We start from the raw sequence: 27089 nt of genomic DNA, 5'->3' as shown, positions 1-27089 counted from the left end.
TGGATTCTGCCGCCTCCTAGCAGCCGACCGTTTGGATTAGCCGGCCCCAGGAAGGCGGCCTTCTGCCTTTGATTCTTGAGGGGCGCAGCCGGCCCCGATGTCTTGAAATACCAGGGGAGGCTGATGAGGCTACCCGTGGTTATTTACTCCGACAGTAGTCCCCGAAGCTGGTGGCGCGCCGTGGCTGAAGGAGGCGAGGAGCCTCAGCAGCTTCCTACTCCGAGTGGTCTGGTTGATCTTGCTTCGTCCGACTTCTGAAGCGCCGACTGCTAGGAGCTGGCCGTGACCAGGCAGGCCGCCTAGAGATTTCGAAACGTTGTGGCGGGAGCCAGGTGCCACGCCAGCCGGGCGCCAGGCTTGCCGCCCGCCGCCCGCACGCCACGCGGCGCCAGCCAGCCGGGCCAGCCTTCCAGCCCACGCGCGCCACGAGACATCGCCGCAGGCTGGGGCCTGCCACTACCGGGCCTCGGCGCGCGCGGATCCGCTGCGGCCAAGTCGGTCTGTTGAAATTCCAAGGTGCAGTCATTACGCGCCGTTATTGCGCGGTATTCGTGGGGTCGTGGGCGCAGTTAATCCCACGACCCCCACGGTCTCGCCCCCTCAGCTCCGCCGCCTGGGGCTATAAGTAGGGGGAGGAGGGGGGCGGCAGACGCACGCGCGACCTCCTCTCCCTTCTCCTTTCTTCCACTCACTGCTGCCACCGCACTCCCGCATATTGCCGAAGTGCCGCCGCAGCCCATCGTCGCCGAGCCTATCCTCCCCGCGGCGTCGCTGCTCCACCGTGGGCTCGCTCGCTCATCGCCGCGCCGTGCCTCCGCCAGGCCCAGGCTCTCATGGCGTGTGAACGGGCCAGCGCCTGGGACGGCTCCAACGTTCATGAGGATCACCTCGCTTTCCTCCGCCAGACGCGGCGGCTGCCCAGCGAGAACTACATACGGGTACGCGTTCCGCGCGCGACGGAGATCTCGCCGGCGCCGGAGGACGGCGAACGCGTCGTCTTCCGGTCGCATTTCCTTCGTGGCTTTGGCCTGCCGGCAAGCAGCTTCTTCTGCTCCTTTCTTCAGTTCTATCAACTCCAGCCGCACCACCTCACACCGAACACGGTGGTGCTACTGTCCGCCTTTGTCACGCTCTGCAAGGGTTACCTCAGCGTTCTTCCCACCCTCAAGCTCTGGGGGGAGTTCTTCTAGACCAAGCTCGGCACCGCCACCAAGAAGGAGGCGGCTCAGTGCGGAGCCTTCGTCGCGGTGCGGCGTCCGGGTGCCGGGAATTGCTTCCGTCCGTCACTTGTCACAGTCGGTGAAGCTGTGGCAAAAATCTTATTTCTAGGTCAAGAATGTCCAGCCGATCCAGGACTTCGTCGATTTCAGCATCACGAAGAGCTCGGGAATTACTTTCGTCATCCCTTGCATACTGTAGTTCATCACGAAGTTCTGCTAACTTGGTGATGGTGACTAGAGAATTCTGTCAATCACTATTTTATCTGGAAGATTAACTCCCACTTGATTCAAGCGATTGTAGTACCCAGACAACCTGAGCACATGCTCACTAGTTGAGCGATTCTCCTCCATCTTTTAGCTATAGAACTTGTTGGAGACTTCATATCTCTCAACTCGGGTATTTGCTTGAAATATTAACTTCAACTCCTGGAACATCTCATATGGTCCATGACGTTCAAAACGTCTTTGAAGTCCCGATTCTAAGCCGTTAAGCATGGTGCACTAAACTATCAAGTAGTCATCATATTGAGCTAGCCAAACGTTCATAACGTCTGCATCTGCTCCTGCAATAGGTCTGTCACCTAGCGGTGCATTAATGACATAATTCTTCTGTGCAGCAATGAGGATAATCCTCAGATCACGGATCCAATCCGCATCTTTGCTACTAACATCTTTCAACATAATTTTCTCTAGGAACATATCAAAAATAAATACAGGGAAGCAACAACGCGAGCTATTGATCTACAACATAATTTGCAAAATACTATCAGGACTAAGTTCATGATAAATTCAAGTTCAATTAATCATATTACTTAAGAACTCCCACTTAGATAGACATCCCTCTAATCCTCTAAGTGATCACGTGATCCATATCAACTAAACCATGTCCGATCATCACGTGAGATGGAGTAGTTTCAATGGTGAACATCACTATGTTGATCATATCTACTATATGATTCACGCTCGACCTTTCGGTCTCTGTGTTCCGAGGCCATATCTGTACATATGCTAGGCTCGTCAAGTTTAACCTGAGTATTCCGCGTGTGCAACTGTTTTGCACCCGTTGTATTTGAACGTAGAGCTTATCACACCCGATCATCACGTGGTGTCTCAGCACGAAGAACTTTTGCAACGGTGCATACTCAGGGAGAACACTTTTATCTTGAAATTTTAGTGAGAGATCATCTTATAATGCTACCGTCAATCAAAGCAAGATAAGATGCATAAAGGATTAACATCACATGCAATCAATATAAGTGATATGATATGGCCATCATCATCTTGTGCTTGTGATCTCCATCCCCGAACCACCGTGCTCGTGATCTCCATCTCCGAAGCACCGTCATGATCACCATCGTCACCGGCGCGACACCTTGATCTCCATCGTAGTATCGTTGTCGTCTCGCCAAAAAATTGCTTTTACGACTATCGCTACCGCTTAGTGATAAAGTAAAACTATTACATGGTGATAGCATCTCATACAATAAAGCGACAACAATATGGCTCCTGCCAGTTGCCGATAACTCGGTTACAAAACATGATCATCTCATACAAAAAATTATATCACATCATGTCTTGACCATATCACATCACAACATGCCCTGCAAAAACAAGTTAGACGTCCTCTACTTTGTTGTTGCAAGTTTTACGTGGCTGCTACGGGCTTAGCAAGAACCGTTCTTACCTACGCATCAAAACCACAATGATAGTTTGTCAAGTTGGTGCTGTTTTAACCTTCGCAAGGACCGGGCGTAGCCACATTCGGTTCAACTAAAGTGAGAGAGACAGACACCCGCTAGTCACCTTTATGCAACGAGTGCTCCGAACGGTGAAACCAGTCTCGCGTAAGCGTACGCGTAATGTCGGTCCGGGCCGCTTCATCTCACAATACCGCTGAACCAAAGTATGACATGCTGGTAAGCAGTATGAATTATATCGCCCACAACTCACTTGTGTTCTACTCGTGCATAGCATCAACGCATAAAACCTGGCTCGGATGCCACTGAAGGGGAACGTAGTAATTTCAAAAAAATTCCTACGCACACGCAATATCATGGTGATGCATAGCAACGAGAGGGGAGAGTGTTGTCCACGTACCCTCGTAGACCGACAGCGGAAGCGTTATCACAACGCGGTTGATGTAGTCGTACGTCTTCACGGTCCGACCGATCAAGTACCGAACGCATGGTACCTCCGAAGTTCTACACATGTTCAGCTCGATGACGTCCCTCGAACTCTGATCCAGCCGAGTGTTGAGGGAGAGTTTCGTCAGCACGACGGCGTGGTGACGATGATGATGTTCCACCGACGCAGGGCTTCGCCTAAGCTCCGCGACGGTATTATCGAGGTGTAATCTAGTGGAGGGGGGCACCGCACACGGCTAAAATATCGTATATCAAGTGTGTTCTTAGGTGCCCCCCTGCCCTCGTATATAAAGGAGCAAGGGGGAGGCCGGCTGCCCTAGGCGCGCCAAGGAGAGAGGGGGAGTCCTCCTCCTAGTAGGAGTAGGACTCCCCTTTCCTAGTCCTACTAGGAAAGATGGGGGGAAGGAAAGAGAGGGAGAGGGAGAGGGAAAGGGGGCTGCGCCCCCCTCTCCTAGTCCAACTAGGATTCCCCTTGGGAGGGGGCGCGCCACCTCATGGCTGCTGCCCTGTCTCTCCCCTCAAGGCCCACCAAGGCCCAATACTTCCCCGGGGGGTTCCGGTAACCCTCCGGCACTCCGGTTTAATCCGAAACTTCTCCGGAACACTTCCTGTGTCCGAATATAGTCGTCCAATATATCAATCTTTACGTCTCGACCATTTCGAGACTCCTCGTCATGTCCGTGATCACATCCGGGACTTCGAACAACCTTCGGTACATCAAATCGCATAAACTCATAATATAACTGTCATCGTAACTTTAAGCGTGCGGACCCTTTGGGTTCGAGAACTATGTAGACATGACCGAGACACCTCTCCGGTCAATAACTAATAGCGGGACCTGGATGCCCATATTGGCTCCCACATATTCTACGAAGATCTTTATCGGTCAGACCGCATAACAACATACATTGTTCCCTTTGTCATCAGTATGTTACTTGCTTGAGATTCGATCGTCGGTATCTCGATACCTAGTTCAATCTCGTTACCGGCAAGTCTCTTTACTCGTTCCGTAATACATCATCCCGCAACTAACTCATTAGTCATAATGCTTGCAAGGCTTATAGTGATGTGTATTACCGAGTGGGCCCAGAGATACCTCTCCGACAATCGGAGTGACAAATCCTAATCTCGAAATACGGCAACCCAACAAGTACCTTTGGAGACACCTGTAGAGCACCTTTATAATCACCCATTTATGTTGTGACGTTTGGTAGCACACAAAGTGTTCCTCCGGTAAACGGGAGTTGCATAATCTCATAGTCATAGGAACATGTATAAGTCATGAAGAAAGCAATAGCAACATACTAAACGATCGGGTGCTAAGCTAACGGAATGGGTCATGTCAATCACGTCATTCTCCTAATGTGGTGATCCCGTTAATCAAATGATAACTCATGTCTATGGCTAGGAAACATAACCATCTTTGATTAACGAGCTAGTCAAGTAGAGGCATACTAGTGACACTCTGTTTGTTTATGTATTCACACATGTATCATGTTTCCGGTTAATACAATTCTAGCATGAATAATAAACATTTATCATGATATAAGGAAATAAATAATACTTTATTATTGCCTCTAGGGCATATTTCCTTCAGTCTCCCACTTGCACTAGAGTCAATAATCTAGTTCACATCGCCATGTGATTTAACATCAATAATTCACATCACCATGTGATTAACACCCATAGTTCACATCTCTATGTGACCAACACTCAAAGGGTTTACTAGAGTCAATAATCTAGTTCACATTGCTATGTGATTAACACCCAAAGAGTACTAAGATGTGATCATGTTTTGATTGTGAGATAATTTTAGTCAACGGGTCTGTCACATTCAGATCCGTAAGTATTTTGCAAATTTCTATGTTTACAATGCTCTGCACGGAGCTACTCTTAGCTAATTGCTCCCACTTTCAATATGTATCTAGACCGAGACTTAGAGTCATCTAGATTTAGTGTCAAAACTTGCATCGACGTAACCCTTTACAATGAACCTTTTGTCACTTCCAAAATCGAGAAACATATCCTTATTCCACTAAGGATAATTTTGACCGCTGTCCAGTGATCTACTCCTAGATCACTATTGTACTCCCTTTCCAAAATCAGTGTAGGGTATACAATAGATCTGGTACACAGCATGGCATACTTTATAGAACCTATGGCCAAGGCATAGGGAATGACTTTCATTCTTTTCCTATCTTCTGCCGTGGTCGGGCTTTGAGTCTTACTCAATTTCACACCTTGTAACACAGGCAAGAAACTCTTTCTTTGACTGTTCCATTTTGAACTACTTCAAAATCTTGTTAAGGTATGTACTCATTGAAAAAACTTATCAAGCGTCTTGATCTATCTCTATAGATCTTGATGCTCAATATGCAAGCAGCTTCACCGAGGTCTTTCTTTGAAAAACTCCTTTCAAACACTCATTTATGCTTTGCAGAATATTTCTTACATTATTTCCGATCAACAATATGTCATTCACATATACTTATCAAAAATGTTGTATTGCTCCCACTCACTTTCTTGTAAATACAGGCTTCACCGCAAGTCTGTATAAAACTATATCCTTTGATCAACTTATCAAAGCGTATATTCCAACTCCGAGATACTTGCACCAGTCCATAGATGGATCGCTGGAGCTTGCATATTTTGTTAGCACCTTTAGGATTGACAAAACCTTCTGGTTGCATCATATACAACTCTTCTTTAATAAATCCATTAAGGAATGCAGTTTTGTTTATCCATTTGCCATATTTCATAAAATGCGGCAATTGCTAACATGATTCGAACAGACTTAAGCATAGATACGAGTGAGAAACTCTCATCGTAGTCAACACCTTGAACTTGTCGAAAAACCTTTTTGCGACAATTCTAGCTTTGTAGATAGTAACACTACTATCAGCGTCCATCTTCCTCTTGACGATCCATTTATTCTCAATTGCTTGCCGATCATCGGGCAAGTCAACCAAAGTCCACACTTTGTTCTCATACATGGATCTCATCTCAGATTTCATGGCCTCAAGCCATTTTGCGGAATCTGGGCTCACCATCGCTTCTTCATAGTTCGTAGGTTCGTCATGGTCTAGTAACATAACCTCCAGAACAGGATTACCGTACCACTCTGGTGTGGATCTTACTCTGGTTTACCTACGAGGTTTGATAGCAACTTGATCTGAAGTTACATGATCATCATCATTAACTTCCTCACTAATTGGTGTAGAAGTCACAGGAACAGATTTCTGTGATGAACTACTTTCCAATGAGGGAGCAGGTACATTTACCTCATCAAGTTCTACTTTCCTGCCACTCACTTCTTTCGAGAGAAACTCCTTCTCTAGAAAGGATCCATTTTTTTAGCAACGAATGTCTTGCCTTCGGATCTGTGATAAAAGGTGTACCCAACTGTCTCCTTTGGGTATCCTATGAAGACACATTTCTCTGATTTGGGTTTTGAGCTTATCAGGATGAAACCTTTTTCACATAAGCATTGCAACCCCAAATTTTAAGAAACGACAACTTTGGTTTCTTGCTAAACCTCAGTTCATAAGGCGTCGTCTCAACGGATTTTGATGGTACCCTATTTAATGTGAATGCAGCTGTCTCTAATGCATAACCCCAAAATGATAGTGGTAGATCGGTAAGAGACATCATATATCGCACCATATCTAATAAAGTACGGTTACGATGTTCGGACACACCATTACACTGTGGTGTTCCAGGTGGCGTGAGTAGTGAAACTATTTCACATTGTTTTAACTGAAGGCCAAACTCGTAACTCAAATACTCTTCTCCACGATCAGATCGTAGAAACTTTATTTTCTTGTTACGATGATTTTCCGCTTCACTCTGAAATTATATGAACTTTTCAAATGTTTCAGACTTCTGTTTCATTAAGTAGATATACCCATATCTGCTCAAATCATCTGTGAAGGTCAGAAAATAATGATACCTGCTACGAGCCTCAATATTCATCGGGCCACATACATCTGTATGTATGATTTCCAACAAATCTGTTGCTCTCTCCATAATTCCGGAGAACGGCGTTTTAGTCATCTTGCCCATGAGGCACGGATCGCAAGCATCAAGTGATTCATAATCAAGTGATTCCAAAATCCCATCAGTATGGAGTTTCTTCATGCGCTTTACAACAATATGACCTAAACGGCAGTGCCACAAATAAGTTGCACTATCATTATTAACTTTGCATCTTTTGGCTTCAATATTATGATTATGTGTATCACTACGATCGAGATCCAACAAATCATTTTCGTTGGTGTGTATGACCATAGAAGGTTTTTATTCATGTAAACAGAACAACAATTGTTCTCTAACTTAAATGAATAACCGTATTGCAATAAACATGATCAAATCATATTCATGCTCAACGCAAACACCAAATAACACTTATTTAGTTTCAACACTAATCCTGAAAGTACAAGGAGTGTGCGATGATGATCATATCAAACTTGGAACTACTTCCAACACACATCGTCACCTCGCCTTTTACTAGTCTCTGTTTATTCTGCAACTCCCGTTTCGAGTTACTACTCTTTAGCAACTGAACCAGTATCAAATACTAAGGGGTTGCTATAAATACTAGTAAGTACACATCAATGTATATCCAATATACCTTTGTTCACTTTGCCATTCTTCTTATCCACCAAATATTTGGGGCAGTTCCGCCTCCAGTGACCAGTCCCTTTGCAGTAGAAGCACTTAGTCTCAGGCTTAGGTACAGACTTGGGTTTCTTCACTTGAGTAGCAACTTGCTTGCTGTTCTTTTTGAAGTTCCCCTTCTTCCCTTTGCCCTTTTCTTGAAACTAGTGGTCTCTTCAACCATCAACACTTGATGTTTTTCTTGATTTCTACCTTCGTCGATTTCAGCATCACGAAGAGCTCGGGAATTACTTTCGTCATCCCTTGCATACTGTAGTTCATCACGAAGTTCTACTAACTTGGTGATGGTGACTAGGGAATTCTGTCAATCACTATTTTATCTGGAAGATTAACTCCCACTTGATTCAAGCGATTGTAGTACCCAACTCCTGGAACTTGTTGAGCGATTCTCCTCCATCTTTTAGCTATAGAACTTGTTGGAGACTTCATATCTCTCAACTCGGGTATTTGCTTGAAATATTAACTTCAACTCCTGGAACATCTCATATGGTCCATGACGTTCAAGACGTCTTTGAAGTCCCGATTCTAAGCCGTTAAGCATGGTGCACTAAACTATCAAGTAGTCATCATATTGAGCTAGCCAAACGTTCATAACGTCTGCATCTGCTCCTGCAATAGGTCTGTCACCTAGCGGTGCATTAATGACATAATTCTTCTGTGCAGCAATGAGTACAATCCTCAGATCACGGATCCAATCCGCATCTTTGCTACTAACATCTTTCAACATAATTTTCTCTAGGAACATATCAAAAATAAATACAGGGAAGCAACAACGCGAGCTATTGATCTACAACATAATTTGCAAAATACTATCAGGACTAAGTTCATGATAAATTCAAGTTCAATTAATCATATTACTTAAGAACTCCCACTTAGATAGACATCCCTCTAATCCTCTAAGTGATCACGTGATCCATATCAACTAAACCATGTCCGATCATCACGTGAGATGGAGTAGTTTCAATGGTGAACATCACTATGTTGATCATATCTACTATATGATTCACGCTCGACCTTTCGGTCTCTGTGTTCCGAGGCCATATCTGTACATATGCTAGGCTCGTCAAGTTTAACCTGAGTATTCCGTGTGTGCAACTGTTTTGCACCCGTTGTATTTGAACGTAGAGCTTATCACACCCGATCATCACGTGGTGTCTCAGCACGAAGAACTTTCGCAACGGTGCATACTCAGGGAGAACACTTTTATCTTGAAATTTTAGTGAGAGATCATCTTATAATGCTACCGTCAATCAAAGCAAGATAAGATGCATAAAGGATTAACATCACATGCAATCAATATAAGTGATATGATATGGCCATCATCATCTTGTGCTTGTGATCTCCATCCCCGAGGCACCGTGCTCGTGATCTCCATCTCCGAAGCACCGTCATGATCACCATCGTCACCGGCGCGACACCTTGATCTCCATCGTAGTATCGTTGTCGTCTCGCCAAATAATTGCTTTTACGACTATCGCTACCGCTTAGTGATAAAGTAAAACTATTACATGGTGATAGCATCTCATACAATAAAGCGACAACCATATGGCTCCTGCCAGTTGCCGATAACTCGGTTACAAAACATGATCATCTCATACAACAAATTATATCACATCATGTCTTGACCATATCACATCACAACATGCCCTGCAAAAACACGGCGAGCCTTGGAGTTCGTCAAGGCGTGGTACCCTGGGCTGAGCCTAGAACAGCTGGCTACGATCCAGTAGGAGGCCCGCGAGGAGTTGGCGGTGGTGGGGCCTGCTCTCACTCGATGTTCGGCAGCGATCGCCGAGTACACCGAGACCGGCGTCTTCGTCCCCGAGCTGGACGAGGAAGGTGCCGAGGTGCCGCCGAACTGGTACGGGCTGAACCCAGATGACGGCGAAGACTCGATGGAGGAGATTGATGGAGGAGATCGCCTCCAGCGACGAAGGTGAGGACGAGGACGACGAGGATGGTGAAGACCGCCCGCTGGAGGATGGAGCGGACGGCCAGCCTCAGCTCGACCTTGCCTCGAACAACGAGCCATGTGCAAGTGCGTTGACTACTGCTGACGCGATCAAGCTATGACTCGCCAGGCGGCCACTCCACTAGCCGGCACCGCCGACTCCACCAGCCTGCCGGACCCGCCTGCTGCTCCTTTGGCCTAGGCGGCCAATTTTATCTTAACTTTCCCTGCTTTGTAGTCTCGTGAACAAACTTTGTTAAATTTGCGCAGTTCCACCCGCTGGGGGTGTATTCAAACTTCGTTGAATGCTGGCCAAGGGCCTTTTGATATGTAAATTAATTTCGCACGAGTTGTGCTTTGCCGAGTTCCGACTTGTCTTGCTTCCTGTTCTTTTGGCTTTTTCCTTTGCCGCCATCCCTTGGTTGCCGCCCTGCCAGCCAGACAACCACTCTGTGGTCTGTGGCTGGGTCAAGTACTTGGCCAATTTTTTGGAAGGCAAGTACTTTGGCCGTTTTAGAACGTAGCAAGTTAAATAAGAAGCCGGTAGGAGAGGCGAGGAGACGGCTTGGCCTATGTGGATGCTTTGGTCCTTAGCCATTTTTCGTGTGGGCACCATTTCCTGCCTTTAGTTCTTGCCAGCCGGACAGTCGCTCTGCGAGCTGCGGCTTTCGGCAAGAGAGGGCTTAGGTGCCAGCACACTACTTGTCCGACTGCAGGTAGCACCGACATAGTACAAGGCGGCAAGCCCCCGGGCCGACTGGTCAAACCCGGTGCCAGGCAGAATAATGAAATAACACATTCATAGGCATAGAACTTATCATATAGATAAAAAGGTAGCTGATGACCCACAAGTATAGGGGATCTATCGTAGTCCTTTCGATAAGTAAGAGTGTCGAACCCAACGAGGAGCAGAAGGAAATGATAAGCGGTTTTCAGTAAGGTATTCTCTCCAAGCACTGAAATTATTGGTAACAGATAGTTTTGTGATAAGGTAATTTGTAATGGGTAACAAGTAATGAAAGTAAATAAGGTGCAGCAAGATGGCCCAATCCTTTTTATAGCAAAGGACAAGCCTGGACAAACTCTTATATGAAGGAAAACGCTCCCGAGGACACATGGGAATTATCCTCAAGCTAGTTTTCATCATGCTCATATGATTCGCGTTCGTTACTTTGATAATTTGGTATGTGGGTGGACCGGTGCTTGGGTACTGCCCTTTCTTGGACTAGTATCCCACTTATGATTAACCCCTATTGCAAGCATCCGCAACTACAAAAGAAGTATTAAGGTAAACCTAACCATAGCATGAAACATATGGATCAAAATCAGCCCCTTACGAAGCAACTCATAAACTAGGGTTTAAGCTTCTGTCACTCTAGCAACCCATCATCTACTAATTACTTCCCAATGCCTTCCTCTAGGCCCAAACAATGGTGAAGTGTCATGTAGTCGACGTACACATAACACCACTAGAGGAGAGACAACATACATCTCATCAAAATATCGAACGAATACCATATTCACATGACTACTTATAGCAAGATTTCTCCCATGTCCTCAGGAACAAACGTAACTACTCACAAATAATATTCATGTTCATAATCAGAGGGGTATTAATATGCATAAAGGATCTGAAGATATGATCTTCCACCAAATAAATCAACTAGCATCAACTACAAGGAGTAATCAACACTACTAGAAACCCACGGGTACCAATCTGAGGCTTTGGGACAAAGATTGGATACAAGAGATGAACTAGGGTTTGAGAGGAGATGGTGCTGGTGAAGATGTTGATGGAGATTGACCCCCTCCCGATGAGAGGATCGTTGGTGTTGACGATGGCGATGATTTCCCCCTCCCAGAGGGAAGTTTCCCCGGCAGAACAGCTCTGCCGGAGCCCTAGATTGGTTCCACCTCGTGGCGGCAGAGTTTCTCCCCGAAAGCTTGCTTATGATTTTTTCCATGGTAAAAGACTTCATATAGCAAAAGATGGGCACCGGAGGCCTGACAGGGGGCCCATGAGGCAGGAGGCGCGCCTAGGGGGGTAGGGCGTGCCCCCCACCCTTGTGGCCAGGGTGTGGGCCCCTCTGGTACATTCTTCGCTCAGTATTTTTTATTAATTCCAAAAATAACTTCCGTGGAGTTTCAGGAGTTTTGGAGTTGTGCAGAATAGGTCTCTAATATTTGCTCCTTTTCCAGCCCGGAATTCCAGCTGCCGGCATTCTCCCTCTTCATGCAAACCTTGTAAAATAAGAGAGAATAGGCATAAGTATTGTGACATAACGTGTAATAACACCCCATAATGCAATAAATATCGATATAAAAGCATGATGCAAAATGGATGTATCAGTAGCCCGCGAGTGCTCCTCGAGGGACCCGGTGTCTTAGCGCTTAATACAAAACATAGCGTGGTACATACTGCATCAACTGTAAAATCTTCGGAGGAGATTTGCATTCCATGGACGCTCCGATTCCTTGCTAGAGTCATCTCTCTTGCGTGCTCTGGGCTTCTGTGCGTCGATGAGGTAGTAGGAGTCATTACCCAAAGATTTGCTGAAGATGAAGGGGCCTTCCCGGGGGCCGAGAGCTTGTGCTGGCCGGCTGTTCGCTGGATCAGCCAGAGCACAAGGTCTCCCTCTTGGAAGGATCTTGGCTTGACCTTCCGACTATGGTAGCGGCGCAAGCTCTGCTGGTAGATTGCGGACCGGCTGAGTGCCAACAGCCGGTCCTCTTCCAGCAGATCGACAACGTCTTCTCGTGCTTCCTTCGCCTCTACCTCTGTGTACATGGTGACGGGAGGTGAGTCGAACTCAATGTCAGTTGGGATGACCGCCTCGGCCCCATACACGAGGAAGAAGGGAGTGAAGCCAGTTCACTTGTTCGGAGTGGTGCGGAGGCTCCAGAGGACGGCTGGCAGCCCGTCGATCCAGCAGCCGGTCGAGCGCTCTAGTGGCTCGACCAGTCGGGGCTTGATGCCGGACAAAATGAGGCCGTTTGCTCGCTCGACCTGGCTGTTTGACTGCGGATGGGCAACGGACACTAAGTCCAGTCGGATGCCCTGCGTCGCACAGAAACGGGCCAAGGCGCCTTTGGCAAAATTCGTGCCATTGTCGGTGATGATGCTGTGTGGCACACCGTATCGGACGGTGATATCTGTGATGAAGGTCACTGCAGTGAGACAATTAAGTTTCCTGATTGACTACACTTCAATCCACTTGGTGAATTTGTCCACGGTGACAAGCAGATGGGTCATGCCGTCGCATGCTGTCTTGAATGGTCCCACCATGTCCAGCCCCCACACGGCAAAGGGCCAAGTGAGGGGGATGGTCTTGAGTGCAGAAGCCGGCAGATGTTGCTTGGAGCTGAATTTCTGGCACCCCTTGCAATGCTTGACCAAATCCTTGGCATCCTCCAAAGCAGTCGGCCAAAAGAAACCGTGGTGGAAAGCATTGGCGACAAGGGATCTGGAGGCCGCGTGGTGGGCGCACTCTCCTTGGTGGATATCTTTGAGGATTGCTTGGCCCTTCTCTAGTTCTACGCAGCGCTGGAAGACCCCAGTCATGCTGCATCTGACAAGCTCTCTGTTTACTATCATGTAGGCTCCTGCTTGGCGCTGCACTTGCCGGGCCGAGATCTGCGAGCGGGTTCCGGGAGCGGTGGGTGTTCGTGGATGTCGGCGAGTTCAGCCCCCTACTCTCGCTTCCGTCGGCGCCCGCCGTTCCCAGCTCCGGCTGGGGCCACGAGGGGCTGGCTGATCTGTGTCTTGCCCATGTCTGGCGCCGGTTGAAGAGGCTGAAGGATCTTGGCGTGGTTGCGCCCATGGTGGTGAAGGAGTTCGTCCGGCGCCGCATTGCTCCGCTTCAGCGGCATTCTCGACCAATGTGGACCTTGTCCGGCAGCAAGGACCGCATGAGGCTTCGCGAGTCCGGGCTTCCTCCCGAGGCGCAACAGACCATGCTCGAGATCCTGACGGGCGACCTGTCGCCAGCCAACATGCCGGAGGAGGGTTGTCTCTTGTACTGCTGCTCGAACAAGGTGGAGTTCGCGAGGCACATGCCCCCTTTTGATGAGTGGGGACTACGTCCGGCAGGTCTTGAAGGGCCTCATGAGAGCCCCGTCTTCATGGCTCCCTTTCCCACCGCCAGCGCAGTGATCTCCCCAGAGGTGGGCGCAGTGGGGCGACCACCATTGGCCGCTGGCGACGTGGTTACTGAGGAATCGGTGCCGCTCGGGGCTCCTGAAGGGTCGTCCCACGGGCCCCTGGAGAGCCATCCCGAGGAAGCGGCTGGAGGGGCGTCGTATCCCGACACTCCTGAGGCTGCAGCCCCCGAGGCCCCGGCGGGTCGCCACGAGGCAGAGGCCAAGGTCTTCACGCAGTCCAGCACCCCTGAGGTCGCCTCCTCAGGGGCTACTCCAGCCACACCCGGTGCTGGTGGCCGTACCCAGGGCTTCGGTCGGCTCCGACTAAACTTCGACGTGCTTTGGAAGAGGAAGGGGTCTCCAAGCTGCAGTGGTGATGCCTTTTGGCCATTGAAACAGAGGAAGTATATCGCCATAGACGAGTGAGTACCTTATCTTTTGCAATTTCTCGAGTGCTGCTTCCCCTCCTGATCGTGGCTCCTCAGGGTCCCTTCTGCTAAGGCGGTGAAATCTCCCAAGAAGCAACCTCCTCCTGCCCCGAGTACCCTGCCGGCCTTGAGCACCCCAAGCCAGCATGCCGCACTTGGCGCGAGGTCGGCCGGAGGGGCAAGCACGCCAGCCTGGTGCCTCGAACCCGTGTTCTTGTCGTCCCTCCTTCGTGGCCTCGCCTGGGGTGCAGAAGGTGTGCCAAGGGCTCCTCCTCTGGTTGTCGACCGTGGCTGGGAGGCCTCAGCCCTGGCCTCTCCTTCAGGCAATGAACCGCTTCCCCCCGGGCCCCCGACAGGGCCCGAAGGGCATCTGGCAAGGCACCGGCCCCCAACCCCCTACTAGGAGGAGGCGAGCTACCGCGGACCTCTTCAACGACTCCCGACATGGGGGATGGGCCCGGTCATGCATTCGAACTCGCGTGCGAGCGGCGTGCCGTCCTTCACGAGCTCTTCCGGGAGGCGATGGGTGTGCTGAGCCGGCTCGGGGAAGAGCTCGTGGATGTCGACGCCCGCCTTGTAGCTAAGGGTCTCCGGTGGTGGACGAATGGCATCGACTGAAGGTGGCCATTGACCTCGGGCGCGTCCAGTGCGAGCACGCCAACGTGAAGGCCGAGGTATCCTTCGCAACTTTGCGCGAGGTCAGTGCCCGGGCCTTGGAGGAGGCAGGCCACCACCGTGAGGTCACCGAGAGGCGCAGGCAGGAGCTCCTGGCCCTGAACGCCTCCCTCGAGCAGCAAGTGGAGACACGCAGAGCTGCCTTGGCGTCGATGAGAGGGCGCCATCTGATGAGGAGGAGATCTTGAGGCGTGAGGAAGCGCTTATGCTGGAGGCCACGGAGCGCAGCCTCGAGCTTGAGCGGTTGGAGACTAGGGAGCGTCAGGTTGCCGAAGCGGAAGATGCTGCTAGCGCGCGCGAGGCCAGGACCCAGGAAGAGGTTGACCGCAGGGTGGTCGAGGCTCGTGCAGATCTTGCCAGTGGTTACGACTTGAAGCTGAAGCTCGTGGAAGCCGAGACTGAGGGCAGGACCGCCGCCCTCAGGTCAAGGGTGGCCGAGGCGGAGCATCGCGAGAAGGCTGCACCAGCTGCCTATGATCTCCATGCAGGCCGAATTGGCCTCCGCTCGTGCCGAGCTGAGCAGGGAAGAGGCGCTCCGCCTGCAGACGTTACTGCGCGAGCATACTCCCATGCTTCGAGACCTCAGGACGAGGGCCAACCAGGCGCTGGGTGCCATTTGTGATGAACACGCCCCTCATCCCACGCAGGAGACTATGCCAGCCACCTCCGCTTCTTCACTGATGTCGTGGCGTGCCTGGAGAACCGGGCTGAGAGGGCTCGCGAGCTTGTCGAGGAGAAGAGCCGAGGCCTCCTCGGGCGCGCGTTTTCATCCATCTCTAGAACATCAATCCTGACTTTGACTTTGATGTCGCCATCGCCCCGGTGCCCGAGGTCATCCGGGACAACCTAGCGCGCTGGGTGGATGACAATGTGGATGCTCTAGTCAGGGACTTTGCTTCTGATGATGACGCGGTGGTGGTCATGGCGGATAAGGGCGGCGCGGTTGATGACGGCGAAGATAGCGCCAGCGACAGCGCTGGCAGCATGTCTGGGGGTGATTCGGAAGACGCGGCGAGCGACATGTCCGACTGAGCCCACGCTCCTTTATTTTGAACCTGCATGCAAAAGCTTGGGCATAGCCCCTCACAATGTAAGAGCATTTTAGGGAGGGGGAGCCCCTTATGTAAACGGACTACTATTTTACTTCCTAGGCTAGGCTTGACACGCGCTTTTGTGAGCTCACGAGCCCCTTGCGGGCTTGCTGCCGTAACTTGCCTTAGTCCAGTCGGGCTTCAAATTGATTTGGCAGCTGCGGATGTGCATTCCTTCCGGGGGGAGTCCTTTGTGTGCTCGCAAGGTTTTGGTCTCCTGAGGGGTCTGCTAGTCCACCAGAGAGGGCCTCGTGAGAAGCGATCGCCAGTCATGCCGGGGTGCGCGCATAGTGCCTGCATGCCACGCCCAGCCCCCGCTCGCGAGGTGCTCGGAAGGGGGAAAGGTAGCAGATACGAATCTCAAAACAATGCACGAATCCAGAAACTTACGAAACCAACATGAACGAGAAAAGGCACCCCCCCCCCCCCCCCCCGCGATTGCCAATGAAAATATGACTTCAAATTCAAAATCAAAGGCTGCAAATTTGAGCTACAAAAAGAGGTCGAAAGCAAATGGCCGCGTCCAGCACCTAGCTAGTCTTCTTGTCTTCCCACCAGCGCGGAGCTAAGTGCTTTCACAGGCTGTGAGCATAGTCATTGGGGGACAATGTCGACGGCCAGCGCGGAGCATGGTACTTCCACTAGGACATGGGCGGGAGCCCCCGAGGCCCGAGGGTGGCTCTCCGGAGACTCCGGGGCATGTACAGCCCCACTCATTATTACGTGAGAGTGTCACGGGCGGAGACCTTCATAGGCGCGAGCCTTGCTTCATATCGCCAGACGAGGGCCCCGCCTTGCACCGCCCTCGACCACCGTTGGGGCGTCCAGAAACCAGGACGATGCCAAGGGGCAAAGGGGATGCTAGCGGCGCCCTCGGTGACTGCGGGCCCTCTGCCGGGGGGAAGGCTCACCGACGCCTCCCCGGCAGAGGACCTACCTCCGGGCGGCGCCTTGCTCTATGAGGTGCGGGGAGGGGCCTTGCTCGAGGCCCCCCCATGCAGCCCCCAGCGCGCTTCCCCTGGTGGAAGCGAGGCTGCCGCGCTAGGGTCGTCATCCACCGTTGTGACCTGATCCACCTGCGACCCATGGTTAGCGTAAGCCTGCTCCTAAGAGATTAGCGGTACCCTGCAGTTGTTGTCGTTGGTGGGGTCGGCGAGGCTCCTGGGTGGCTCCTGGAAGGCCTCAACTTCCAGCATCTCCTCTTCCCAACCCGGCTTGAGGAACGAGCCGGGGTCATCCTCCGGCGTGTACTCTCGGTCCATCATGCGGGGCACATAGGCATCCGGAGCCACCGCCCCGGAACCCCCGTCGAGGCGCCCCGCAGTCCATGCCACCGAGCCCAGCGCGCCGCCCTGGGGATGGTAGGGTGGCATCTCACTGGGGCCATGTGGGGCAACGCTCGTGACCGCGCCCATTGGGGGAAGCACAGGTGTGGCCGGGTGGCCGGCACCGCTGGCTGCGTCGACGATGATGAACCCTCCTAGTGCGCCTGGGAGCATGTGGGCGCGGCGAGGCCCATCATGCGACCTGGCCACAACTTGAGGCATAGGCAAGGAGCAGAAAGGTGGCATACCCCTGGTTGCGGCGTCCCACAGCTCAGCGACATGCTCCAGCAACGCATCACGACCGCTCTTCGCCAGTCGGCACCTTAGCAGCTCCCGCGCCACTATGAGCGCGACTCTCATGTTCGCTTGTTCCTGTCGGGTGTGTGGCGCCGTTGCTGCCGCGTAGCTTGAGGCCCTTGCGGCGGCTCGCGCGCGCCGCAATGTAAGGGTGGAAGGCGTCGGACCGTGCCGCCCGCGCCCCGTGGTGTTCGGTGGTGCGCGGGCCGCTTGGAGTGCGGAGTTGAGGTCTTCTTGGGCGGACGGTGCCGCCCTGATGGGCCAAGCTGCCCACTGGTCGGCGTTGGTCCTCGGGTCGTTGGGCATCTGCACCGTGGGGTGTTGGCTGATCGACTGATGGAAGAGAGGCTTCGGCGCACCCCTACCTGGCACGCCAAATGTCGGATTGCGGGTTCTGGCAAAACCCTTGAGGTTCGAACTTTGGGGTGCACATGAAGATCTCTTTCCCCCCTAGCTCACACTCTCACTACAATCTCAAAGCCTAGCTCGCCAAACCCGATGAACAAGGGATACAAGAGTTTATACTGGTTCGGGCCACCGATGTGGTGTAATACCCTACTCCAGTGTGGTGTGGTGGATTGCCTTGTAGGCTGGGATGAACAAGTACAAGGGAAGAACTACCTCCTAAGGACAGGTGTACTTGAGCTCGGTGAGCTTGTGTGTGTGTGTGGGTGGAATGGATCTGATCCAGGATCAGTTAGGGCCGAATCAGTTGCCTCCCACGGTGGTGGCTAGTCCTATTTATTGAGGCCCGGGTCCTCTTCCCAAATATTAGGCGAGAAGGATCCCACAACGGCCGATTCGAAGGGGGACAGCTAGTACAAGCTATCCTAACAAAAGGTGGTCTTCGTCTGCCAAAGGCTCTGGTGGTGACGCCGACGTGAGCTCCGCAGTGACCTCCATCCTGCCGTCCTGCTGGTCTCGGTCTCGTTGCACCGATATGGAAACCTTTGCCTGAAGCCTCAGGACTCCTTTCCTGCGCCTGCTCCTTTAGCACCAAAGAGGAAAATAGTACTCAGCGCCCGCTGGCGCCCGCCTAGCCTTGGTCGTCATGGCTCACGTCACGGGAACCTCGCGAGGTGCCCCTTGCCTTGATATTTCCGCTCCTCGCGAGCCTTCCTAGTGAGGCTGCCCCTGAGGAGGTCTCGTGTCGTCCACCTCACGAGGCTTGGCACCTCGCGAGGGTCTTGAGTGTTTGCTGGTGAAGATGGGCCTACCAGGCCGCTAGTGGAGCCATGCCGTGGGCCGCAGGCAGGCAAGTCTGGGGACCTCCGTTCCCAAAACGCCGACAGCGGTTGGGTTGGGAGGCGGCGGGTTGGAGTTGGCTGCCGCTTGCTGCATCGTTGGAGTCCCCGGGCCGACAGCTAAAGCCTCCGGGCCGGGTGCGACTGATGCAGTCCCTGAGCCGCTTGGTGAAGTCCCCGGGCCAGGTACATGGGTTCTTTAGCAGTCGAAGCCGTCAGGACAGGCGGCGTGGTCAATATCTTCTTCAGCTGGAGAAAGGGCTCATCCGCCTTGTCATTCCACTCGAAGTGAGTGGTTTTCTTCATGAGTTGGTACATGGGAAGAGCCTTCTTGCCCAGCTGACTGATGAAACGGCTGATGGATGCCAAGCAGCCGGTGAACTTCTAGATGTCTCGCAGTTGGGTTGGTCTCTCCATCCTCTCAATGGTCTTGATCTTCACAGGATTGCACTCAATGCCGCGTTCTAAAACCAGGAAGCCAAGGAGCTGGCCGGCTGGTACGCCAAAAACACATTTCTCCGGATTGAGCTTGATTTGAAAACGGCGCAAATTGTCAGAAGTTTCCTTGAGATCTTCCAAGAGGGTACCGCGCTTCTCTGTCTTCACCACAATATCATCTATATAGACGTGGGCATTTCTGCCAAGTTGCTTGGGAAGGCACTTCTGCATGCAACGCTAAAACGTGGCACCGGCATTTGTCAAGCCGAATGTCATGGTCAGGTAGTAGAAGGCTCCGAATGGTGTGATGAAGGCGGTCTTCAGCCGATCGGCCTGGTTCAGCTTGATCTGGTGGTAGCCAGAGTAGGCATCCAAAAAACTCAGCAGCTTGCATCCGGCTGTGGATTCTATCACTTGGTCAGTCCGAGGAAAAGAAAACGGATCCTTGGGGCAGGCTTTGTTGAGGCTGGTGTAGTCAATACAAATGCGCCATTTGTTGTTCTTCTTCAGTACAAGGACTGGGTTGGCAAGTCACTCTGGAAAAAACACTTCCATAATCAAGCCAGCTGCTAGAATCCGGGCTATCTCTTCACCAACAATTCTTCTCTTCTCTTCCGACAGTCGGCGGAGGGGTTGTTTGACTGGTTTAGCATCTGATCTGACATGTAGCTTGTGCTTGGCGAAATACGTCGGAACACCCGGCATGTCTTTGGGAGACCATGTGAAGATGTCCCAATTGTCATGGAGGAAATTGACGAGCTCGCTTTCCTATTTGCTATCGAGGTTGGTACCTATGATAGCATGCCTCTCTGGGTGCTCACGGTCCAAGGGGATCTTCTTTGTTTCTTTGGCCGCGGCTGGAAGGAGCCCTGGGTCTCTGAGTCTTTGGGATCAGCTGACAGGTCCGGCTGCTTGCTGGCCATGGCCACCACCCGGTCCAGGAGCTTTTTCTCAGCAGCAATCACAAGGGACTCGGCCAGCCGGCTGCTAGCTGCAGCACATGCGGCCGACTTCTCATAGTCTCCGCTTATCGTGATAATGCCCTTGGTTCCTGGCATATTCATCTTTAGGTAGGCATAATGTGGCACCGCCATGAACTTGGCTAGAGCTGGCCGGCCTAGGAGAGCATGGTATGGACTCTCCAGGTCAACCACCTCAAACCAAATCATCTCTCGGTGGAAATGATCCTTGTCTTCGAAGAGGACCTCTATCTTGATCTTGCCGATTGGTGAGCAGAAAGGCAGGGTACAATGCCATGAAAGACGGTCCGACTGGGCTGGAGCTGCTTCTCTTTGATGCACAACTTCTCCATGGTGTCGCGGTAAAGGATGTTGATGCTGCTACCGCCATCTATCAGAATCCAGGAGAAACGAGCAACTCGCCTCTCCGTTGCAAGGGTGGCATCCAACACCAGGGCGTAGGAACCCAGAGAAGGCATCACTTCCGGGTGGTCCGCACGGCTCCAGCTGATAGGCTTTTCAGACCAGTGCATGAACCCTGGGGCAGCCGTAGCAACGGTGTTCACCTCGCGGTGCTGCTGACGTCGGATGTGTTTGTCGTTGGCCACACTGGTGAAGACGACATAGGCAACATGTTCTTGAGGGAAGTCATCCTGGATCGCACTGATTGCTGGTCAGGCCGCTGACTGCTGGGGAGGCGGAGCCGGCTGGCCAGCAAGCGGCGGAGGCAGTCCTCGCCCTTGGCAATGCGGACGAGCCAATGGCATTTGCGGGTTGTATGGTTTGATGGCTTCGCACCACTGTGGAACTTGCAGGGAGCATCGAGGGTCTGCTCAAAGGAGAAGGCGGGCAGCCACGCGGGTTTGCCACCCTTCTGACGCTTGGGGCTGGGTTGTCCCTCGGGTTGCTGGTCTTCGACTGTCGCCACCTGCCGGCTGGTGGAAGGCCGGCTGCATGGCCTTGGGCTTGTTGTTGTTCGGCTGCTGGCGCTGACTGTTATCTGTAGCCGGCGTTCGAGGAGCGGGAGGGAGCACCTTCCCGGAGGCGTCCACTCGGAGCTCCGACTTCATGGAGGAGTCAACAGTGGCATACTTGTCTGCTATGATCAGCAGCTCGTCGAGTGTGGCCGGCTCGTCGCAGAGGAGTTGGTGCTTGAGTAAGGTGCCCTCTCGGCACCCGGCGGTGAAGTATTCTATGGATTGCACCTCATGTACCCCTTCGTAGGAGTTGCGCAGTCCTGCCCACCGCGTCAAGTAGTCGCGGATGGACTCATCCGGGCCTTGAATGCACAGCAAGAGCTGGCGGGGCTTGGGCGGCCGCTTGTAGGTGCTGGTGAAGTTGCGGATGAACACTTCGGTGAAATCTGCCCAGCTGTTGATGCTGTAGGGCTTCAGGTTGTTCAGCCATGTCCGGGTCGTGCCCTGGAGCATGAGCGTAACGTACTTCACGGCAACACGCTTGTTGCCGTTTGCTATGTTGACGGCCGTGGAGTAGTCAACCAGCCAATCTTCCGGCTTCACGGAGCCGTTGTACTTGGGCGTGTCTCGTGGGAGCGAGAACCCTTTGGGGAAGGGCTCGTCGCGAATGTGGGGGCCAAAACAAGGCGGGCCCATCGCGTCCTCTTCTTCTAACGCCAGGGATCGAGCAAGGCGGTCGATCCGATGGTGGGCATCATTCTCTCCGACTCCTTCTCGGCGCCCCAGCCGGTTGCCGAGAGTCGAGTGCTCAATAGGCGGCGGAGAGGTGCGCCTCTCCCTGCGAGGAGGGGAGGAGGCGGACATTCATCCCGTCGTTCCACTACTCGTGGGGGGCCATCTTGGTCGCGCTCGATGGTGAGGCATGTGCAGCTGCGGCTAGCAGCTGGCTCGCGGTCAGTTCTATCGCGGACGCTGCCTGTCGGCGTCCGGGAAGTCGCGCCTTGCTCTCGGCGAGGGGGAAGGTTCTCAACCCGCTGGCCGGGTTCTTCTGCGCGGCAGCCGGCTTCTTGCTGTGCGGCAGCCGCGTCGATGAGCTGCTGCACACGCTCCGTCATGCAGCGACGCTCGTCACCCTCAACGTGATCCAGCTCGTCTGCTGCCACCTGGGCAGCTAGTATGTTCTCCATGGGCGTGGCATAGACATGGCGGTCTACCCTGAACATGCTGGCGGCGGCAGCGCCGTGTTGCTGGACCACGCCCACGCGGCTGGGCCCGCCAGCAGCCAGTGTGCCGCCGACGGCGTGGTCGATCTCGCGCTGGTAGGCCTCGGAGAGGCGTCTCATGGTGGCCAACTTCTTGGCGCTTTCGACGAGCGAGACGCGGCAGGCTTCTAGCGTCTCGGCGTTGGCGTCTTCCGTGAAGGGTGCAGACAGGTCCCGTAGTGCGGCCTGCAGCAGATCTTGGGCAGCCCCACCAGAGGCTCCGTCGTGGCTGATGACGAGCGCCTCTGTGACAGTGCTGCCGCCGCTGTCAGCGCAAGGGAGCGGGTCGTCGATGACCAACACGTTGGTGGGGAAGGCGTCGAGGGACGCCATGTCAGAATCAACAAGCATCGGGTCGGTGGAGCCGATCGACTCTAGGTCGGAGGCCGGCTCGTTGGCGATGTCGAGCTTGCCGAGGAGGTCAACGAGGCAGCTCTCAGAGCTGGCTGCTCCCGCGTCGGGCGCAGGCTTGCCAGAGAGGCGGATCTCGCCGATGAGGTCTGCGAGGCAACTCGCCGCGCAGGTGACTTCCGTGCCATGCAGCACGTCGGCGCAAACGCCATCGGGCGTGTCGGGCTCGCTGCGCTCGCTATGGAGGAAAAGGGTTCCCGTCAAGAACAGATCTCCGGACGACGGTGCACCTAGCCCCACGGTGGGCGCCAAATGTCGGGGGTGTCATGCGACATATGCCAAAGGATGGCTTATCATGGTGGGGGAGAGTAAGACGTCGCCGGTGCCTGGAAACGGGATAAGGCGTAGACATGTACGCCGATGCATCTTACCCAGGTTTGGGCTCTCCTAGGAGATAACACCCCTAGTCCTGCTCTGCGGGGTATCCACATGATCACTAGATCAACAAGGGTGGCTACAAGCTTGCTCCTTGAGCTGTTTCTCTAGAGGAGGACGAAGAGCAAGGCTAGCCCTAGCTTCACTCTCTCTCTCTCTATGTGTGTGTGTGTGTTGTCTCTATGAGGCTGAACCCTTGGCATGGGTGCCCCGGGGGCTTTATATAGGCCTAGCCCCAGGGGAACATTGGTAATCTGGCCGGGTGTAGGACCCGACTGTCAGTGTCTACGATCGCCGGCAGCTGGGGTCCGCCGCCTAGTGGGTCCCGCCGGCTGTCTCATACTTCACCGACAGGTCGCGCCCGCCGCTTACGGGTCCTGCCGGCTGCTAAGTACTGTGGTCGCGCCACTGATGATGCATGCTTTGTCGGGGAGAGCATGGCTACAATACCGCCGCCTAGTGGGCGTTCACTGTAGCCATTCCCTATCTCTTCTGGTTAATGGCGCACAAACTCCAAGGGAGGGGGAGGGCCGCCTGGTCAGGAGCCGGCCTCCCCCTGAGCCGACTGGTCAGGGCTCGCCGCCTTCTGGCTTCTCACTGACAGGTAGGGCCCACCGCCTATGGGCCGTACCGACAGCCCGTCGTGGGAACATGGCCTTCTCTACCATGGGTGATGTCATGGGCTGCGTGGCAACAGTGTCGCGTCGGGCGAGGGATGTCTACCTAGTACGCTGCACTGTGGCCACGCTCCACCCTGGATTTGGGGGTGGCAGGTGGCACTGTAGCCACGCCATGTCTCGTCGTAATCATGTGGTTGCTAACTTTGAGGGCAGGAGGGGCCGCCTGCTAGGAGTCGGCCCACTCCGTGGTCGCCTTCTGGATTCTGCCGGCTCCTGGCAGCCGACTGTTTGGATCATCCGGCCCCAAGAAGGCGGCCTTCTGCTTTTGATTCGTGAGGTGCGCAGCCGGCCCCGATGTATTGAAATACGAGGGGAGGCTGATGAGGCTACCCGTGGTTATTTACTCCGACATTCCGACTTCATCACATAACGGTTCACCATACGTGCATGCTACGGGAATCACAAAGTTTAACACAAGTATTTCTACAATCCACAATTACTCACTAGCACGACTCTAATATTACCATCTTCATATCTCAAAACAATCATAAGGAATCAAACTTCTCATAGTATTCAATGCACTTTATATGAATGTTTTTATTATATCCCTCTTGGATGCCTATCATATTAGGATTAGTTTTATAACCAAAGCAAATTACCATGCAGTTTAAAGACTCTCAAAATAATATAAGTGAAGCATGAGAGTTCATCAATTTCTATAAAATAAAACTACTGCCGGGCTCTAAAAAGATATAAGTGAAGCACTAGAGCAAATGACAAACTACTCCAAAAGATATAAGTGAAGATCAATGAGTAGTCGAATAATTACTATGTGAAGACACTCTAACATTTAAGAATTTCGGATCTTAAGTACTTTCTTTAAACAACAAGCAAAAAAATGATGCTCGAAGCAAAACACATACTATATGGTGAATAAAAATATAGCCTCAAGTAAGGTTACCGATGAACGAAGACGAAAGAGGGGATGCCACCCGGGGCATCCCCAAGCTTAGGATCTTGGTTGTCGTTGAATATTACCTTGGGGTGCCTTGGGCATCCCAAGCTTAGGCTATTGCCACTCCTTATTTCGTAGTCCATCATAACTTTACCCAAAACATGAAAACTTCACAACACAAAACTCAATAGAAAACTCGTAAGCTCTGTTAGTATAATAAAGCAAATCACCACTTAGGTACTTTTGCGAGCTCATTCTAATTTTATATTGGTGTTATATCTACTGTATTCCAACTTCTCCATGGTTCATACCCTCCGATACTACTCATAGATTCATCAAAATAAGCAAACAACACACAGAAAACAGAATCTGTCAAAAATAGAACAGTCTGTAGTAATCTGGAAACTTTCCATACTTTTGTAACTCCAAAAATTCTGAAAATTAGGACAATCTAGGAAATTTGTATATCAAACTTGTTCAAAAGGAATCAGATCAATATCACATTCCAGTGAATTTTCAAAATTCCTGGACCGAGAGCAAAAGTTTCTGTTTTTGCACAGAATCAAGTCAACTATCATCCACACTATCCGAAAGGCTTTACTTGGCACTTTATTGAAACAAAACCTATAAAACATGATTACTACAATATCATAATCATGTGAACACAAAAACCAGTTGGGGTAAATATTGGGTTGTCTCCCAACAAGCACTTTTCTTTAAATGTCTTTTTAGCTAGGCATGATGATGTCAATGATGCTCACAAAAAAGATAAGAATTGAAACATAATGGGAGCATCATGAAGCATATGACTAGCACATTTAAGTCTAACCCACTTCCTATGCATAGGGATTTTGTGAGCAAACAACTTATGGGAACAAGAATCAACTAGCATAGGAAGGTAAAACAAGCAAATCTTCAAGATTTTCAACACATAGAGAGGAAACTTGATATTATTGCAATTCCTACAAGCATATATTCCTCCCTCATAATAATTTTTAGTACTATCATGAATGAATTCAATAATATACCTATCACATAAAGCATTCTTTTCATGATCCACAAGCATAGAATTTTTATTACTCTCCACATAAGCAAATTTATTCTCATGAATAGTAGTGGGAGCAAACTCAACAAAATAACTATCATGTGAGGCATAATCCAATTGAAAATTAAAATCAAGATGACAAGTTTCATGGTTATCATTATTCTCTATAGCGTACATGTCATCACAATAATCATCATAGGTAGCAACTTTGTTCTCATAATCAATTGGAACCTCTTCTGAAATAGTGGATTCATCACTAAATAAAGTCATGACCTCTCCAAATCCACTTTCATAATTATCACAATAAGATTCATTACTTCCTAAAGTTGACACTCTTCCAAACCCACTTTCATCAATATAATGATCATAAATAGGAGGCATGCTATCATCATAATAAAGTTGCTCATCAAAACTTGGGGGACAAAAAATATCATCTTCATCAAACATAGCATCCCCAAGCTTGTAGCTTTGCATATCATTAGCACCATGGATATTCAAAGAATTCATACTAACAACATTGCAATCATGCTCATCATTCAAAGATTTTATGCCAAAGATTTTATAGACTTCTTCTTCTAACACTTGAGCACAATTTTCCTTTGTGTGGCCATCGTATCTGCTCGCCCCCTTCTTCATTCATCCATTTAGGTAAGAATGGATGCAGGGAACCTGGCTTGGGAACAGCCCTGAAAAAACACAGTAAGAGAGTCCAATCTCTGAAATATAGCAATTGATCTCCTAAGTAGTAGTAGTAGAAGGCTTAGTATCTGACTTGATCCAATATAGTCAGAACACATAGTAGATCCAGATTCCACACCTTGTTGTGGACTGGGGAGAGAGCAGCTCTTCGAAGCTGGGCGTTCTGTGTGATTATGGAGGAACTGTATTACTCACCCCAGGGAATTGAAGAGGGGA

The sequence above is a fragment of the Aegilops tauschii genome, chromosome 7 (genome assembly GCF_002575655.3).
Source record: "Aegilops tauschii subsp. strangulata cultivar AL8/78 chromosome 7, Aet v6.0, whole genome shotgun sequence".
Lineage (NCBI taxonomy): Eukaryota > Viridiplantae > Streptophyta > Magnoliopsida > Poales > Poaceae > Aegilops > Aegilops tauschii.
The sequence above is the reverse complement of the archived record's forward strand: the minus strand, read 5'-3'. Positions refer to the sequence as shown.